Consider the following 20,676-nt stretch of genomic DNA (forward strand, 5'->3'; position numbering starts at 1 on the left):
CTAAAATACTGCCTGTATTATAATGTTCCAGCAATGTGTTTTGCTATGTTGCTCAAGTTTCCTACCTGTTTTGCATACCTCTGCTTAGCTGTTAAACTGTTCAATGATCACTGAGGTCAATAGAAGCTAACTATGTGTCCAACCCCTGGCTGGGGACATGGTACACACTGTCCTGTCTTTACTCAGAATGTAAGTGTAGAGACAGACACATAATAAGATGCATTCACAGAGAGAAATGCTATTACAGGGGAATGTTCATGTGCCTGCTAAGTTGCTTCAATTATGTTCAATTCTTTGCGACCCTATGGCCTGCCAGGCTCCTCTCTCCATGGAATTCTCCAGGCAAGAACACTGCAGTAGGTTGCCATGCCCTCCTTCAGTGGATCTTCCCAACCCAGGGAGTAAATCTGCATCTCTTATGCCTCCTGCATTGGCAGGCAGGTTCTTTACACCAGTGCCACCTGGGAAGCCCATAGAGGAATGTAGACAGCACCAAATAAATTCATAGAAGGGAGAGAATAATTTTTCCTGGGCAGTAGAAAGGGGCAGCCAAAGTTAGCGAGGGGGGCTTTGTGAGCAGGACACTTGGCTGACACGGAGTGATGAGGAATATGTATGGCAGGTGTGTCTGGAGCACAGACGAGGTGACTGGAAATGAAGCTACAAAGGCTGTCGAAGCCGGACTAGAACCTACTCTTCAGTCCTATCATTGGGAAGACTCTATTGCAGCCAGATTCCCTCTTTTATTGTCTGCCCCACAAGGCGCACTCACGCATGGGTGTGGACACACAGATACTTGCTTTGAAGCACAGTGAGCCCTGGCAGTCCAGAACGCATGGGAAGGGGCTGTTGGGAACAAGGCTGAACCAGATCAGAGCTCGTCAGGGAACCTCTATGACTTTCCAAGGTCTGAACAACCACAGAGAGTTCTAAAGAAATGAATTTCCAGATCCACTACTTCCATAGGAGCCCCTTTTATGAATGATATGCCTGAAATGAGCCTGAAGCAAGCAGATTTCTAGCAAGTTCTCTTTTCCCACTTCCTCTTTCATAATGATGCTTGTCCCATTTTACAAAAGAAAGGTGGACCTCGCCCCCACTCAGGATTCTACTTTGTGCTTTGCCTGTCCAGGGTGTCAAACATAGGGGAAAGAGGGAAATTGCTATTCGAGACACTTTCTTTAGTCAAAGCAGTGATATCCACACTGTCCACACCTACTCTGATATATATTTCTAATACAGTTTAGTGCTATGCTAATAACTAGAGAGAGAAGGCGATGGCACCCCACTCCAGTACTCTTGCCTGGAAGATCCCATGGACGGAGGAGCCTGGTGGGCTGCAGTCCATGGGGTCCCTAAGAGTTGGACACGACTGAGCGACTTCACTTTCATTTTCACTTTCATGCATTGGAGAAGGACATGGCAACCCACTCCAGTGTTCTTGCCTGGAGAATCCCAGGGACGGGGGAGCCTGGTGGGCTGCCGTTTCTGGGGTTGCACAGAGTCGGACATGACTGAAGTGACTTAACAGCAGCAGCAGCAGCAATAATTACTTATCAAAAGTGAATGGGTTATTTTGGTTAGTTGTGTACTAATAACTATGCTTAAAATAACAGAAATAATAATTTTCACAATATAAATATTAATATTTATTTTAAAATGAAATCTCAAAGTATATGCTTCTTTTTGGTGCTGAGGTGTATTTGTGTGTGCGCTTAGCTGCATCTGACTCTTTGTGGCTCCATGAACTGTAGCGTGCGAGGCTCCTCTGTCCATGGAATTTTCCAGGGAAAAGTACTGGAACAGGTTGCCATTTCTTACTCCAGGGGATCTTCCTGACCCAGGGATGGAACCTATGTCTCCTGCATTGGCAGGCGAATTCTTTACCACTGCGCCATCTGGGAAGCCCGCCAAGGGGTAAGGAGAGCAAACAAGTCAGAAAAATATATAGCTAAATATCTAACTAAAATGTTCAATTAGAAAATAATTTGAAAATGTTAGCAGTCAGTGCTAAAAGTGTGCAAATGATACAGACGACACTTGAATAGCGCAGGGTTGGGGCTCCAACACTCCGCTCTATGGAAAATCTGCTGTAACGGACAGCAAGCCCTGGGTACCGCAGTTCCTCAGTGTCCATAGTTCTGCATCACAGAGTCAACCAACCATGGATACCGCAGCAGTGTGGTATTTACTGTCAAAAAAGGTCTCAGATAAGTGGATCTCACAGTTTAAACTTCTGTCATTCAAGGGCCAATGTACTTATTTCCTCTCCCAAAGTTGTGTCAGAAGGCGTATGAGCAAAAGAGCCAGCAAGGAGACTTCAGCGGTGCAGGCTTCACTGCCTATGTCACTGGGCTGGTATGTCACAAAGATCATTAGAATCCCCACCCCCAACCTTAGAGTCATCATATTTTCCTCTTCTGGAATCATTTTCAGTTTCACTTCCTTTACTTAACCAAACACTTTCTGTCACTCTCCTTCAGCATTTGGAAAAGACGCAATTTAGAACATGGCCACCTAATAGGCATTCTGACTTTTTAAAATTCCTTTTCATATGGTCCATATACAGCCCTCTGCTCTTCCAAAAAAGACCTGCCATGCACCACTAGATTTTCAGTGGGATAAAACCCTGGAAAATATATGTGTATACATACTCTGCCTCCAGATATAGAATATGTACAAATACTACCACTGGATTGAGCTGAGGTCAAAGAGCATTTTATTTCTTATTTCTGATTCTAGCATTGAATAACTTAAAAAAAGGGTAACATTCCCTGACATACAGCAAGTTAGTAAGTAATAACACATACGAAGTTGACTGCAGTTATTTTAGTAAAATTCACCATTAATTAGGAGTAAATACTACTAGCAAAACTCACAAATGTTCTCTCATCTTTCCTATGGGATGTTTCCACCCAATCCATAAAATAGGATACCAGCCAGCATATGAACAATGCTCAACTCAATAGTCTCACACAATAATCTGTAACCACTGGATCAATAAATAAAAGAGCTAATATTGAGCTAAAGAAAGAAGCTGGCTTCTTGCCAACCCTCAGACCATAAATATCTTCTGAAAAGAAGTCTTCCCATACAGTTGACTGCACCCACCTCCCCTGTGTTATGTGAGTGTCTTCTGAAGACTCCCTCAATCCCAGCCTTCTACTTGGATGAATGGATATATAGGTAGATAGCTAGATACAGACATACATCAATCCACATTTGCCTACTATTTGTTAAGCTCTATCAGCAAAAACTAGGTGAAATGGACAAATGTTTTCATTCAGGAACCATGAAAAGATTTTCTTCAAGGACCAAACTCATATAGACATCCATGCGATGTGACTACTATTTGCTCCTAAAGGTAATCTTTAAATATATAATTAATAATGTTAGTATGAAAGTACCATATAAGTGTTACTATAAAACCAGTGTTCCATCATCTCACACTACATTGCAATGAAATCATGGCTGACTGTCACTGTCAAATTGTGAGAAATATTTCTATGGAAATAATAGCCTTCATAAATACTGGTGTTCTTAAATCTCTACCACTTTCTCACTCTGTGACTTTGGGAAAGTTATTTAATTACTCTATGGTTCAATTTCTCCAGTTATAAAATACAGTCCTTACCACCACAAAAGTTTATTATGATATTGTTTTTAAATACACACATATTTAGAACAATGTCTGGGACATAATAAGAAGTCAACAAGTGTTAGCTATGATTCATATTATTTCCCATAGTTCAAGTTGTAAACCTGAACAGGACTCTCTGCATTATCATTAACTAACCTGCAAAGAAACTGTTACATAATGAATAAAACTTAGTATACTCAATGGGAGACAGGAAGAAAAGGCAGTTTTGTAAGTTTTTAACGTTTTTCAAACTGTTCTGTGTTCGAGATCCATCCAAAAAGATCATTAGAGTTATGGCTATTTTCCTCAGAAAAAGTCCCTTTATTCACAGCCTTCCTGAAGTCCTGGTTTGATAGCAAACCTGAGATGGAGATCCTTCTAGGATTTAAATTTTTCAATTATCAAACTTTAGACCACTGCTTTCCCCCTTCCTTCAAAGAAATTGATAAACATGTATTTCACTGACAAACATTATGTCCTGAGATATAGCTGTTAGCATTTACATATTAATTTCATGGATTAAAACAAAAAGCATCAAACTGTTTTTCTTAAACCCACCAGTAAGCTGTAGGAAAATTCCTAATTCCAGAAACTGTAGCTTCAAATCAGATTCTGGAGTTCCCATTCCAAAGCAGCAAAGAACGGTGAACATTCTGCCTACCAGAAGTCCAGGCCAGCACCGAACTTAACCCCTCTGTCACCCTGTCCTAGAGCAGACAATCCTGCTGGAAAGGCCATTCTGAGTATGATCAAAACTCTGAGAAGAGAAAACTGAGGAAGAAATACAAGGATGTGCCTTTCCTGCGTACCAGAACAAACCTTCACAATCTTCCAGACTTCTTAACTTTATTAAGTAAAATTTTAATTTTTTTCACCACTTTTTAACTCTAAAATGGCTATTGCTTTGTCATCAGTCCCTTCCTTTCTATATCTTTATGTTCTTCTCTTTGTATCTGCTCCCTTTTATCTATCATGCCTACTGCACTGCTTTCCAATAAAATGACAGGAGTTTAATGTATCTTGTACCTTGATGCATTATCATAGAACATCCACCTCTGCAGAGCAGGATACTGTAATCACCTAGATCTCATCTGTTTATTCAATCAAGTCAACTAAACACAGACAAAATGAGACTGCCTATCAGTTACAAGGAGATGCTATCACCAGTGTCATAACATCAGATAGTAGTTTTTAGAAACATAATGGAAATCGCTAGTGACAACCACTTTACTTCCAGTTTTGAAACTTCTGATTCACCCTATTTAAGAACCTATTACAAGCATCATTTAAAAATTAACCTTGGTTTACGTACACTTCGATGTTAAGAAACATTTAAATGCACAGATCAAGTTAAATTCAATACATTATAAGCTAAATTCAAATACGTTGTATATGCTTGCAAAATCTCAACAACACTTGTAAAAATTAACTAGATTTTCATTTAAAGCCCCTTTGAGTAAGCAGTTCACAGCAGTACAAGTCTCCTGCGTTTCTTTGAAGTTTCTAGCACTGATTTTCCGGAAATAATATAAAGCTAGGCCAGACTGTCAAAAGGTAACCATCCTATAAATTCCTCTTCCAAGGCAGGTAAGTGTCCTGATCAAAAAAGAGGAGGGCAGTTTGACTGACAAACATAGAGTCAGACGTGCAAGCTCACACCGGAGTTGGCACCCGTCGGCGAGTTGGCAACAGTCGGTGGGGGGTTTGGGAGGAGGCAGGGAAGAAGCGGGGAACTGCAGTACCTTACTTGAACTTTCTGAGCTGGATGAGGTGCAGAACCCAGCGCTCTGTGCGGCGTGACTTCCCTTTCTCGGAACCCCGCAGCTCGGCGCGGGCAGCCGGGCGCGCTTCCCTTGCTCTCCGCCTCCCAGCGCGGAGTAGGTGGAGCGCACGGCACCCGGCGACGCGGAAAGAGCGGAGCGCGCCGTGGGGCCGCGGGGGATCCGCGCGGGACCCAAAAGCGGACTAGCAGTCTGTGCTCGGCTGGAAGCGGAGGATAGCGTGGAGAGCCCGCGACAGGAATAAAGGGTCAGAAGGGGAAAAACCTCTGCGCCTAGCGCCACCGAAAACCGAAGTCGCGGTCAAGTGTTTCCCCGGTTAAGAGGGCGGGGCGGCCCGGCTGGCAGCTGGTCGGCGGGGAGACGGGTGGGTCCGGCCAGTTCTGGGAGGGGACCGAGACGAAGGCTTTCGGGGAAAATTCCCTTGCCCTTTCCAGCCACCAGCACCTCCCCTCCCGAAGCGGAGAAGCCAAGCTCTGTACCTCCATCGACTCCGGGCTGCAGGGTCAGGGGCGGCCGGCAGTGCAGCGGGGCGGGCGCGGTCACCCGGCTCCCGGGCGTCGGGCCTCTGCGGCCACAAACAAATGGGCTGGGGTTTCCCTGGGCGCCTGGAACCCACGGAGTCCCAACCCCCAACGAAAAGAAAAGTGAAAGGGAAAAGAGCGAGGAGGAACGGCGAAGATAAACACCCCCAGCAGGGGTTGGGGGAGGGGCGGGCGGCGGCAGCTCTTGGCCGCGTGCCCCAGGTGTCTTGGCTCCACGCCCCCTGGGAGGCGTCCGCCAGTGCCAAGCCCGGGGGCGCAGAACCTGGAGGGCAGCGGGGAGGAGGGCAGGCTAGGCGCTCCAGCCCCGCCTCCTGGGACGCTGGCCCTGGCCTTGGCCTATCCCTCCCTCGTGGGACACATGCCTGGAAGGAGCGAGAAAGTGACCCGAGGTCCATCTGCCGCATCCACGGGCCCATGGCAAGCGAGGCTGTCCGAGCTGCGACTGAGGCCTGGGCGCGGCGCAGGTCCAAGGCGTCTGCAGGAGAGGGAAAATGTGTTGGGTCGGGATGGGCGGCCACCTCAGACCTTGACCCTCCCTGTAGGTAGGCTGGAAGAAGGAAGGCTCTGAAGTTCTGCTAAAGAAACCATGGAAGGAAGACATCTGGGCGACTACTTTGTCCAAGGCAGTTGGCACGGAGGGTGAATGAATTTGAAGGGAGCCTGTCTGCCAGCCACTTTCCCAGTCTAGCGCATAGTCCAGTGTGACACATTATAATAGGACCATGTGAAATGTTGTTATTGTTGGGTGTTACTGCTGAAAGAACCAAGTTCCTTGAGGCGAAGATTCTAATGCCTTAAAGCCTGCAGAAAAACTTTCAGTTTTTTGGAGGCACTTTGGAGACCTTGCACACATTGTGAATCACTGAAAATCCCTAAGGGAAGGGTGCTTCCCCAAATTTTTCAGTTATGTCATAGGAAAAATAAGGCTCCCTGGAGCTTGGTACAGCATTTAACTATTCTTTTGCATCACATACATGTTAAAAATAAAATAGAAACATATTAGAAGTAATTTAAATATTAAATGTTCCTAAAGTTCCATATAGAATCACTTCACTTTTTATGAAAAATTTGAGCTCTAGGTAGTCACTGTCAACAAAAGGAGATGAAAATGTAAATACTCTTTTACAATCATTCAAAATTTTACCATAGTTGGAAATTATATTTAAAGAAATAAAGCAATTATTCTTTTCTGTTCAAGACAATGTAATACTGATTTTTCCTATGATAATGCCAGTGATTTAAAATCCAATCACACTTGGCCATGGCAACGCTAAGTCCCCTACATACAAACTTTCAAGTTGCAAACTTTCAAAGATGCAAATGTGCGTTCACATGTCCAATCATATGAGTTAGTTCATTTGTCTGGCATACATTGTCATGTATGTGCATTGTCTACAAGTGACTGTGCTTTTTGCACTTTACTGTACAGTACTGTATAAAGTATAGTAGCTCAGTATACTTCAAGCCCAGAATCTGCGGAAGCAAGGTAAAAGTAATGGTGATGTAGTTGGTACTGATACATGCTACTGTACTTTTCAAGGTTCTGTACTAGAAGATTTAAAATGTTTATTTTTTGCATTTGTTATGTATTATTTGAGTGAAAAGTGTTATAAACCTATTATGGTACAGTACTGTATAACTGACTGTGTTAGTTGGGCACCTAGGCTAACTTTGTTGGACTTAAGACACATGCTCTGGGAATGGAACTTGTTTGTATGCAGGGACTAACGATACACTGAAGCTCTGATTTGCAGAACAAATATGCATCCTGAGATCAGGCTTGCCCAGGATTGGATTCTGTTACAATAGACATAGCAGCCCCAAAGGCAAAGCATGTGTATATGTGAATATGGAAATCAATGACGGAGAAGAGGATCTGTGTCTGCTCATCGACTTGAACTGCTCCAGTCTTTCTTGGCTCCTGCAAGATGAACTCCCATACCGCCTTCAGCTCCCCTACAGATGCTGTGTGATCTGCAGCTGACAGCTGAAGCAGTTGTCCAGATAGTAAGGCCCCTCTGTTGGCCTCACTCAGCAACAATTAGCAGAAGGAAATATCACTGCCACCAGAGGTCAGGTCGTTACAGGCTGCACTTGGCTGCCTAAGAGCACTTTAAAAAAGTTACTCTTAGCTGGAGCTCACTAGCAGCCTGGTGGCTCTGCCTGTCCCCAGGGCTGAGAGACATCAGTGTCTGACAGCACACTTTTAATACGTGGTCGTCATGAATTTTCTGAGCTACTGGAGAAGTTTTCGTGGTGCTGTGAAACTGACGGGAATTTTCTTCATGTAGCCAAACTGTAAAATACAATCAGTATAAATGGTCTCTGGATGTTGATTGAGCTTCTAATACATGTAAGCTCTAGAACAAGATGGACTGAATGAAATATGAAGCATTTAGTCAGGAGATAAAATAACACAAATGACAAGAAAGTTGAGAAATGGAATATTTCCTGCCCTATGTCTCAGTGGTAAAGAATCTGCCTGCCAATGCAGGAGACACATGGTAAGCAGGTTGATCCCTGGGTCAGGAAGACCCCTTGGAGTAGGAAATGGCAACCTACTGTAGTATTCTTGCCTGGAAAATTCCAGAGACGGAGAAACCTGGCATCTACAGTTAATGGGGTTATAAGGAGTCAGACACAACTGAGCACACACACGTCACGTCATCAGTGAACAAGGATGTCACAATCATCAGTGATTGCAACCCTCCAGTGCGAGCTGGTGAACCCTAAGGGCACTCAGGAAGGAGAATACCTTAGAGCTAGCAGCCTTGGGACTACAGCCACTCCCTATGGTGAGCCTTGAGGAAAGGAAGCTCAGGATGTGAAAAACACCGGAAACTGGCCCCAGATAGCTGAGATGCAAAAGAAAGGAATGATTTCAGTGAGCTTAGACTCTTGCATCTTCCCATACATAGAAACCTCTACGTTCCTTAACTTGGGATATCTGGCTTTCTTTAATTAACAGCAATCATATGACGTTCAGACTACCTGCCCTTTGTTGCAAAACTTGTATATAACCTGGCTCCTCCCCTTGCCTCCTCAGCACAGTTCTCTCAGGGTCACTTGAGATGCTGTCTCCCAGGCTCAAAGGTCTAAAAATTCCCATTGAAAAAAAACGTAACTATCAACTTTTAGGTTGTGAATATTTTTTAGGTTGACAAATTGAAATTGAAACTGATGATGGCCATAGGAGAAACTTTGCTCAATTACATACTTGCCTCCTGAGCATATAGGTCAAATTTGTTTTCTCAATTGCACACAAAAATGTATATTTGAACTGGTTATATAAGTCCGTGCAATTCAGTGAGGTTGGGTTTTCAGCGTGTTTTTGTTGCAGTGCCTCAAAAAGAGAAATCTAATGTATGCAACTTGTATTTTCAGTTTCCACAGGCTGTTTGGCAGGGTATTAAAAACTGCTCACACCAATGAACAAGTAAACCCCACTGTATAAATTAAAAGCAAAGGCCAAGATTGATGAAATTGCCTAAAGGTAACTAGTAAAAGTACCATGTGGAAAGAAGTAAAAATTAACTAAATTTCACAGAAGTGATGATAATGATCTTTCTTTGGATTAAAAAATATTAAAATCATAATGGAATAAATTTTAATATCTGATTTTTCATTCAAAAGACAATATTACCTAATTGGCTAGTTTTCTTTAAAATACATGGCTAACAAATGTTTCCTGTAGCTTTGGTGACTACGTTGAAGCAGTTGAAAGTTAGCTCATCTGACTTAGTGTTCAAAGTCCATGACTATGACTTTATTTATGGTTCTCCTAAGGAGCAGATCACAGAACAAGAAAAAGCTGACCTTCTGGTCTATGTAAAACATAGACTGGGACCCCTCAAGGTGCCATTTTGGTTAAAACCTTACCTCGAGGTTGCTTCCAGTCTTTTTGGTGGTCCTGAGCACCAAGAACAACATTCCTCCTCTTAAAGAAAATTTTTAAGCATTTTTTAAATTACTGCTTTCTCAGAGGTGGAGCAATACTAGCTACTATTTCTGTAGTTCCTAGAAGTGTGCCTACTAAGACAAATATTAGCTCATTAAATCCTCGTGATCATGCTATTGATGGAGAAACCAAGGCCACAAGAAATTTCACAGTTTGCCAGCAATTCACATGGAACTGGGTGGTCCCCTACAAGGATCTGATCTTGCGTGGTCTAGCTTGGGTCTACCTCTAACCCCTGCCACCTCTAAACTGACCCAGCCTCCACAGCTTCTGAGAAAAGAAGCCTTTGCTCTCAGACAGTATCTGACGGTTATATTTTGTTTGCTCTAGAGTAATTTTAGCTGCCACCAGGGAGGAAACTCATCAGTTCCCTTGAATTTCTGCTTCCTGATCTCCTTGTGTTTCTGTAATGAAACTGCCATGAAGTTTGCAACTCCTTTATGAAAAAGATTATTTGAATAAAATCACTGACAACAGGCTGGCAGAGCTCTGCTGCAGGTCATAAACAGAAGAACTAATGGCTGATACCTTCTGGCAGATGCCCATTAAAGATGGTGATTTTGTTTGGACTGCAGAGTCAAAGGGTGCCCATGGCAAATGAGGAGAAAGGGCACCTAGTGTCAAGCTGTAAATGAATTTAAGATAATTATATAATGACATAATACTTAATATGATTAAAAGTAAATAGTATCTTAAATGTTTTGTTATTTAGTAAGAAGAAGAAGGGGTTTAAATAGAACCAAGAGATAATTTAATGTGCTAATACTACTACTCTGAACAGTCTTCGAAGGCTGATCTTATCAATCACAATCTAGTTCAAAATACATTAATTACCTTACTTAGATTTATGAGTGTACTATAAATGTACACAATATGACTGGGTCTTTTTCACATTTATTTCAATGACTAATTATAAAAAGAGATTTCCTTTTCATCACATATACTTGCTGAGGATGGAAAAGACACATTACTTGAGTTAGTCCTCTAATTTAAATGAAGCACTTTTTACAATATGTCATAATTTTAATGAAAGGGTGTGAACACCAGTCAACACCAGTAAGCCAACATCAGCAAGTTAAACTGACATTGATTTTGATTTTGATCATATGGCTAGCAAATAGGCCCTACATAAATACTTGAGTTTATTTTTGTTAAAAACAATAGTTTCATCTGTCATTTATTGGTTTTAAATTCTTGCTAAAATCAAAACTTTGAGACTATATAGACATGTGTGTACGTATGTATATAGATACTGCTACTGCTGCTAAGTCACTTCAGTGGTATCTGACTCTGTGCAACCCCATAGATGGCAGCCCACCATGCTTTGCCGTCCCTGGGATTCTCCAGGCAAGAACACTGGAGTGGGTTGCCATTTCCTTCTCCAATGCATGAAAGTGAAAAGTGAAAGTGAAGTCACTCAGTTGTGTCCGACTCTTAGCAACCCCATGGACTGCAGCCTACCAGGCTCCTCTGTCCATGGGATTTTCCAGGCAAGAGTACTGGAGTGGGGTGCCATTGCCTTCTCCATATATAAATACATATGTACACATATACATATGTATTATACCTATACAAGTGTATGTATGCATTTAATACATACACGAAGAAGAGAAGTTAAAAGCAAGAGAGAAAAAACAGATATACCCAACTGAATGCAGAGTTCCAGAGAATAGCAAGGAGAGATAAGAAGGTCTTCTTAAATGAACAGTGTAAAGAAATAGAGGAAAACAATAGAATGGGAAAAACTAGAGATCTTTCCAAGAAAATTGGAGATCAAGGGAACATTTCATGCAAAGAGGGGCACAATAAAGGTCATAAACAGTAAAGACCTAACAGAAGCAGAAGAGATTAAGAAGAGGTGGCAAGAATACCCAGAAGAACTATTAAAAACAAAAGGGGGGGGGTGTCTTAATCACCTAGAAAACTATGATGGTGTGGTGACACACTGAGAGCCTGACATCCTGGAGTTTGAAGTCAAGTCGACCTTAGGAAGCATCACTGTGAACAAAGCTAGTGAAGGTGATGGAATTCCAGCTGAGCTATTTCAAATCCTAAAATATGATGCTGTTAAAATGCTGCACTCAATATGCCAACAAATGTGGAAAACTCAGCAGTGGCCACAGAAATGGAAAAGATCAGTTTTCATCCCAATACCAAAGAAGTACAATGCCAAAGAATGTTCAAACTCTGTATGATTGCACTCACTTCACATGCTAGCAAAGTAATGCTCAAAATCCTTCAAGCTAGCCTTCAGCAGTACAAGCCCCAAAAACTTCCAGATGTATAACCTGGATTTAGAAAAGGCAGAGGAACCAGAGATTAAATTGTCAACATTCATTGGATAATAGAGAAAGCAAGAGAATTCCAGAAAAAACATCTGCTTCATTGACTACGCTAAAGACTTTTACTGTGTGGATCACAACAAACTGTGGGAAATTCTTAATGAGATGGGAATACCAGACCAGCTTACATGCCTCCTGAGAAACTTGTATGCAGGTCAAGATGCAACAGTTAGATCCAGAAAGGGACTGGTTTCAAATTGGGAAAGAATTACATCAAGGCTGTATATTGTCACCTGGTTATTTAACTTATATGCAGGAGAACATCATAGGAAATGGATGGATCACAAGCTGAAATCAAGATTACTGGGCGAAGTATCAACAACCTCAGAAATAGCAGAAAGTAAAGAGGAACTAAACAGCCTCTTTTTTTTTTTTTTTAATTTTTTTTTTTTTAGTTTTTTATTTTTTAAATTTTAAAATCTTTAATTCTTACATGCATTCCCAAACATGAACCCCCCTCCCACCTCCCTCCCCATAACATCTTTCTGGGTCATCCCCATGCACCAGCCCCAAGCATGCTGCATCCTGCGTCAGACATAGACTGGCGATTCAATTCACATGATAGTATACATGTTAGAATGTCATTCTCCCAAATCATCCCACCCTCTCCCTCTCCCTCTGTGTCCAAAAGTCCGTTATACACATCTGTGCCTCTTTCCCTGTCTTGCATACAGGGTCGTCATTGCCATCTTCCTAAATTCCATATATATGTGTTAGTATACTGTATTGGTGTTTTTCTTTCTGGCTTACTTCACTCTGTATAATCGGCTCCAGTTTCATCCATCTCATCAGAACTGATTCAAATGAATTCTTTTTAATGGCTGAGTAATACTCCATTGTGTATATGTACCACAGCTTTCTTATCCATTCATCTGCTGATGGACATCTAGGTTGTTTCCATGTCCTGGCTATTATAAACAGTGCTGCAATGAACATTGGGGTACATGTGTCTCTTTCAATTCTGGTTTCCTCGGTGTGTATGCCCAGAAGTGGGATTGCTGGGTCATAAGGTAGTTCTATTTGCAATTTTTTAAGGAATCTCCACACTGTTCTCCATAGTGGCTGTACTAGTTTGCATTCCCACCAACAGTGTAGGAGGGTTCCCTTTTCTCCACACCCTCTCCAGCATTTATTGCTTGCAGATTTTTGGATCGCAGCCATTCTGACTGGTGTGAAGTGGTACCTCATTGTGGTTTTGATTTGCATTTCTCTAATAATGAGATATGGACACCTTATCTTTGACAAAGGAGGCAAGAATATACAATGGAGTAAAGACAATCTCTTTAACAAGTGGTGCTGGGAAAACTGGTCAACCACTTGTAAAAGAATGAAACTAGATCACTTTCTAACACCGCACACAAAAATAAACTCAAAATGGATTAAAGATCTAAATGTAAGATCAGAAACTATAAAACTCCTAGAGGAGAACATAGGCAAAACACTCTCAGACATAAATCATAGCAGGATCCTCTATGATCCACCTCCCAGAATGCTGGAAATAAAAGCAAAAATAAACAAATGGGATCTAATTAAAATTAAAAGTTTCTTCACAACAAAGGAAAATATAAGCAAGGTGAAAAGACAGCCATCTGAATGGGAGAAAATAATAGCAAATGAAGCAACTGACAAACAACTAATCTCAAAAATATACAAGCAACTTCTGCAGCTCAACTCCAGAAAAATAAACGACCCAATCAAAAAATGGGCCAAAGAACTAAATAGACATTTCTCCAAAGAAGACATACGGATGGCTAATAAACAGCCTCTTGATGAAGGTGAAAAAGGAGAGTGAAAAAGCTGGCTTAAAACTCAACATTCACAAAACTAAGATCATGGCATCCAGTTTCATCACTTGGTGGCAAATAGATGGGGAAAAAATGGAGACAGTGACAAACGTTATTTTCTTGGCTCCAAAATCACTGCAGACAGTACTGGAGTCATGAAATTAAAAGATGGAAGAAAAGTTATGGTAAACCTAGACAGTATATTAAAAAGCAGAGACATCACTTTCCTGATAAAGGTCCATCTAGTCAAAGCCAGGGTTTTTCCAGTTGTCACGTTGGACTATAAAGAAAGTTGAATGCTGAAGAATTGATGCTTTCGAACTATGGTGCTGGAGAAAACTCTTGAGAGTCCCTTGGACAACAAGGAGATCAATCCAGTCAATCCTACAGGAAATCAACCCTGAATATTCATTGGAAGGACGGTTGCTGAAGCTGAAGCTCCCGTACTTTGGCCACCCGATTCAAAGAGCCGACTCATTGGAAAAGACCCTGATGCTAAGAAAGATTGAGGGCAGGAAAAGGGGGTGAAAGAGGATGAGATGCTTGAATGGCATCATCGACTTAATGGAATGAGTTTGAGCAAACTCCAGGAGATAGTGAAAGACAGGGAAGTCTGGCGTGCTGCAGTCCATGGAGTCGCAAATGTCAGACGCAACTGAGCGACTGAACAACAGCATAACAACATCATTTTGTAAAAATTAACACAAATGATTCATAGCCCCAAATGGAAAAGATAAAAAATATATAAACTTTCCAGAAGAAAGCATAAAAGAAAATGCTTTACAATCTAGATGTAGGTAAAGATTTGTTAGCAGACAAAAAGTATTATGAATGAAACAAAGTGAAATAATTGGATGTCATCAAATTATAAACTGTTTTTCTCCTTTTAAGGTCCACAATGACTACCAGTATACTAAAGCTTCTAGGTACTCTTGCAATAGTCTGAGATAGCTTATTTCTCAAATTTATTGGTTAAAAAAACCATTTTTGCAGTGGAACCCCAGTTAATGAGCAGAACTTGTTTTCCAGAAAACGCACTTGAAAAGTGGTATTGAAGAGACATCACTTTCTCCTAGAATAAACTCCATTATCAATGCTAATTGAAGGAGAGGAGCCGTAACAGCCAAATAACTATTTTCACCACCAGATATGCTCTGCATTTGATTCACTTACACTTTAGTGTGATGCTTTAAATGTTTAGGAGTTATATACATGCCTTTATGGCAATAAACATCCAGTATTTATAATAATTGTACAACTTAATTGACTGTTCACCTACTAACACCCATTTACAACTTGATTTATTTTTGTTCAAATTTAAAAGTCCTTATAAACAATTTGACTGGAGAATCTGAAATTTAAACTGAAGCCTAACTCACTCTGGTTAAAGGAGTCTAAGAAACATTATTGCCAGGAATGGCTTCCGGTTCAGTTCAGTTCAGTTCAGTCGCTCAGTCGTGTCCAACTCTTTGTGACCCCATGAATGGGCTTTAGTTATACAAAATCTTAAAATGGGAATTCCCTGGTAGTCCAGTGGTTACAACTCAGTGCTTTAGCTGAGGGGGCCTGGGTTTGACCCCCAAACCAGGAACTAAGATCCCAGATGCTGCCACTGCCCCCCAAAAGAAAAAAGCAGAAAGAAACTAGAAAGTTGATTCACACTTTGTGAAATATGCAAGTAATGGCAGAGCTCAGAACAGATCCCTGAAGGTCATGAGAATCTGTCACCCTCAAATATGCCTCAGGCATAGGGATTATCTTGAGCTGGTTATTTATAAGAAACAGCAGACATAGGGAAAGCTCTGAAAACTAAGTAGTTATCCTTTTCTAAGAGAACTATACATTTATAAGAGAAAGCTTGATTTTTAAGGGTGTCTTCATCTCTATACCAAGAAGCGGATGAGAAAGAATTCTCTGGAAACACTTATGACTGGAGAAGGCAGGGACTTAAATCTGTATAAGCATCATACCCTTGTTTATTGTGCTTTTCCTGGTAACCTCCCATAACTGCCCCCCCCATACCACACCAGAACATCATTTTTTTGTCTTTAACTGGAGATGATATTTAAGATGGTGGCTGGGCAATTTCAGAGAGTTACCCAGTTTTCTTGGGTATCTCCCATGTATACAAGAGGTATACATTTTATTAAACTGCTGCTTATGGGTCTCAGCCAAGAACCTGGAGAGTTGAGGGAAAATTGTCTTTCCTCCCCTACATGCCTTAAGAAGCAACCAGGCTATCACTAAGATTCCTCACCTATAGATCTTCAATTAAAAGAGACAATCATGATGATTACATTCCGTAATGTCCCTAACAAGAACTCACCGAAAACCAGCACTGGTTCAGTGTAAGAAAGTGTTGTCGATAAACACTGTGTTAATTAAATCATGGAAGTAACCCTTCTTACGTAGTTGAAACAGCAAAGTAAAATTTACGTAGGTGTAATATAATACCTGGGCTTCCCAGGTGTCTCAGTGGTAAAGAATCCGCCTGTCAATGCAGGAGACACAAAGAGATGCAGGTTTGATCACCAGGTCTGGAAGATCCTCTGGAGAATGAAATGGAAACCCACTCCAGTATCCTTGCCTGGAAAATCCCATGGACAGAGGAACCTGGAGGGTTACTGTCCATGGGATCACAAAGAGTCAGACATGACTTAGCGTCTAAGCAGCAGCAGCAATATAATACCTATTTGAATTCTTGTCCGATATAGCACACAGAAAATAAGGTGTATTCCAAGAAACCATGTCATAGCTTACTATTTGATTGCAGAAACTTACAAAAACACTGAATGAGCATTTCTTTGAAAAATGGCTTTCAAAAAGGAAGGTTTGGTATTTTTTGTTCTTTCTGAAACATGAATAAGAAATGATGTTCTAGTGCAGGCAAAGGAAAATCTTATGTTTGTAAAATCAACTTTTACGCTCAAACATAGTGAACATAGAAGTGTTGGGAATAATTATGCATAGTATTTGAAGGTACTTTCATCTCTACATGAATAAATAATGATGGTATGTAAATTGTGTTAGAAGCCTTGCTGCTGCATTTGCTGGTCTCACCCCTCAGATACAAACCTTCCCTTTAAAATCCACAACCTAAGTGCTTCCCTGGTGGCTCAGTGGTAGAGAATCCGCCTACAATGTAGGAAACCCAGGTTCGATCCCTGGGTGGGGAAGAGCCTCTGGAGAAGGAAATGGCAACCCACTCCAATATTCTTGCCTGGAGAATCCCATGGACAAAAGAGCCTAGCGGGCTACAGTCCATGGGGTCGCAGAAAGTCGGACACAGCTGAGCGACTAACATACCTAAGTTTACTGTGGGAAATCTAAGATCTGAATATTCAAAATCAGCTTTGATAGACCTAATGCTAATGTTACCAAACCAGTCTTTCATGAGCATTTATTTATTGCTAACTCTGCACTCAGAATCTGCTACATGCCACAGATTATACAGAAGTAATATAAGGTATAGTTCTTCCTTTCCAAAAGGAAAATACATGACCTAATTGCTATCATTGAGAATTTTACAATATGTTGTGGTTGATTTGTGTATGTTGGCATAACCACAAATAGTGGCTTGCCGATAACCCTATCTGTTCAAATTTTCTATCATAATGACTTTGAAGTAATATCACAATGTCATTTCAATTGACTAGCTTTTATCCCCCCATGATAGTTTACTGAGAATTTTGACGTCAGGTGTATGCTAATTCTTATGCACTCAAAAGGGGAGAGAAAAGCAAACCTGTAATTGAAGGCTTAAAGTCTGATCTATTTAAGCAAGTATCATTAGTCATACAAATTTATCTCCCAGATGTCCATTCACTGAGATTAGATGTTGTGATGTCAGCATGATATCATATGGAGAATATTGAATTGTTAAGCTCCATAATGTGAGCCTAGTTTTAAATCTATCTGGCCAAAGTGGACACTATTCATTTAGAAACTGAAAATCTAAGATAAAGTTGTCTAGGCTCTCACAGAAATTAAGTGGTAAATCCATTATTTGAACCAATCTCTATTAGCAAAGCTTCACCTTCTCTGATAGAAGAAGCACCTTCTGGGGCTTCCCTTCTGGGGCTTTAGTTGGTAAAGAAGCCACCTGCAATGCAGGAGACCTGAGTTTGATTCCTGAGTCAGGCAGATTCTCTGGAGAAGGGATAGGCTACCCACACCAGTATTCCTGGGCTTCCCTTGTGGCTTAGGTGGTAAAGAATCTGCCTGCAATGTTGGAGACCTGGGTTTGATCCCTGGGTTGGGAAGATCCCCTGGAGAAGGGAAAGACCACCCACTCCAGTATTCTGGCCTGGAGAAGTCCAACAATGGTATAGCCCATGGAGTCTCAAACAGTTGGAAATGACTGAGCGACTTTCACTTTCACTTTCACCTCTAACATACTGCAAACTAGTTGAGTATTGGCCCATAAATGATTAACAATTGCTATGTTACTTACTACCTATGCTATGTTAGCTATACCTTTGCAGCTTAATATGCATCATTAAAAAATATATATTTGTATTTGGCTATGCCACATGTTAGTTGAAGCACTCGGAATCTTTAGTTGTGACATGTGGGACCTAGTGCTCTGAGCAGGGGTTGAATCCCAGCCTCCTGCCGTGGGAGCTCAGGGTCTTAGGTACTGGACCATCATGCATCATTTTTAATCCTAAAACTAAAGTCAACAAGATAGAGATTATCATCTCCAGTTTACATATGGTAAAACTGGGTTTCAAAGAGATTAATGTGCCAAAGGGCATATAGCTGGAGAAATATATACAGTTCCATTTCCTTAATTCCAACTATGTTTCAATAAAACACACACAGATTTACATACACTTGGAGATTGAATCCAAAACCACCACAGGGAAAAGAAAACTAGCCAATTAAAATGATCTTGTTTTATTACTTCAAATTGTGAAAACAGCATTGTTTTCTGGGAACCTATGGAGCTTTCAGTTTTGTCTCTGAGCCATCTGATCTTGTTGTATAGTCTGAATTCAATCACATCCACAACAGAGTTGCAACAAAATGTCTCAAAATAAGCAATACAAGATTCATTTTTATTGGGAATCTTTTTGAGTTAACAGAGAGAGAAGCAGACGATAAAGTGTTATTTTGATGTGCAAAGTTAAAAAAAAAAAAGATGTCAAACACATTTTTACAATACAGGACAGCAATCAGAGCTGAACCTTAAGGTAATTGCCTATAAAAAGCAGATGCTAACTTCTCAGGCCAGTATTTTTAAAAGTCTCCCATTAACTGATCTACTGAGTGCCATCTCTCTTTACAGTTTTGACTGCAGCCATGAAATTAAAAGACGCTTACTCCTTGGAAGAAAAGTTATGACCAACCTAGATAGCATATTAAAAAGCAGAGACATTACTTTGCCAACAAAGGTCCATCTAGTCAAGGCTATGGTTTTTCCTGTGGTCATGTATGGATGTGAGAGTTGGACTGTGAAGAAAGCTGAGCACCGAAGAATTGATGCTTTTGAACTGTGGTGTTGGAGAAGACTCTTGAGAGTCCCTTGGACTGCAAGGAGATCCAACCAGTCCATTCTAAAGGAGATCAGTCCTGGGTGTTCTTTGGAAGGAATGATGCTAAAGCTGAAACTCCAGTACTTTGGCCACCTCATGTGAAGAGGTGACTCATTGGAAAAGACTCTGATGCTGGGAGGGATTAGGGGCAGGAGGAGAAGGGGACAACAGAGGATGAGACAGCTGGATGGCATCACTGACTCGATAGATATGGGTTTGAGTAAACTCTGGGAGTTGGTGATGGACAGGGAGGCCTGGTGTGCTGCAAGTCATGGGGTCTCAAAGAGTCGGACACGACTGAGCGACTGAACTGACTGAACTGACAATTACATCTACCCTAAAGAACACACCAGTTTTGTTGCTTCCTACTCCTGTCCCTTCAGGTGTGTGCTTCTATAGCTCTTTTTCTGGTTAATAGTTGACACATTAAGCCAAACCTTTTCTCACAGGCTGCCTCAAGAGTGTTCCCCATCAAGGAGCTTTCCATATTAACTTCAATTCAGATTAAATATCCCTTTGCACTTGAGAAAACTTGTTTGTGGATTTCACGTTTGCTCTCATATTGTTTCCTCACTGAAATGGTTGGTGGTCAGCTTCATAATGATTAGCCTCTCAAAAATCAGATAAATTAATGTCTTAGAGCTGGGACAGATTGAAGAGAACTTGGGTGTTGCTTGTTTGTTTAATAATCTCTGCCTTGAGCTGCTAGTTTGGGGATTTGAGATGAGTGTCTTCCACATGCCAGAGTGTAAGTTTACACTAGGGAGCATGGGGCGGAGGGAGAGAGAGAGAGAGACCTACCTGGGTTCAAATACCAGATTCACCATGTCATTTCTGTATGATCTTGGACAAGTCCATTTTTATCTACAGTTTCATTTACAGAACAAGCATATCATACTTTCCAAGCTGTATGAAAATTAACTCCAGATAATTTACATGACAAAGTTTTCATTTGCATCAACAAGTTGAAGTCAGGCTGTCCCAAGGAGAGGCCAGCTGTTGGGTTGTCAGGAGCCCCATCATAATAAATTCAGCAAATGTAATATGGTCCAGACTTTTGTTGTGGCTCAGTCGGTAAGAATTCGCCTGCAA

General features: G+C 41.2%; 1 protein-coding gene and 1 long non-coding RNA gene across 9 annotated transcripts in view; one reads left to right on the forward strand and one right to left on the reverse strand.

The window, feature by feature from the left end:
- Positions 1-6,004, reverse strand: part of IL15 (interleukin 15) — a 99,933-nt gene extending 93,929 nt beyond the window's left edge. For 3 of the 8 annotated variants that reach the window (XM_042234026.2, XM_060400592.1, XM_060400594.1), the window contains exon 1: positions 5,901-6,004. The gene's annotated coding sequence lies outside the window, so the exon portion shown is untranslated. Of the gene's footprint in view, positions 1-5,382 lie in introns of all 8 variants that reach the window. The other 5 variants (XM_012097275.4, XM_060400591.1, XM_042234027.2 and 2 more) reach the window with 2 other exon arrangements.
- Positions 5,516-20,115, forward strand: LOC132657986 (uncharacterized). The gene is made up of 2 exons (XR_009596839.1): positions 5,516-5,668; positions 6,506-20,115. It is a non-coding gene; the product is annotated as an uncharacterized LOC132657986 (long non-coding RNA).
- Positions 20,116-20,676: the final 561 nt, after the last annotated feature.

This window comes from Ovis aries, chromosome 17 (genome assembly GCF_016772045.2).
Source record: "Ovis aries strain OAR_USU_Benz2616 breed Rambouillet chromosome 17, ARS-UI_Ramb_v3.0, whole genome shotgun sequence".
NCBI classification, from domain to species: Eukaryota; Metazoa; Chordata; class Mammalia; order Artiodactyla; family Bovidae; genus Ovis; species Ovis aries.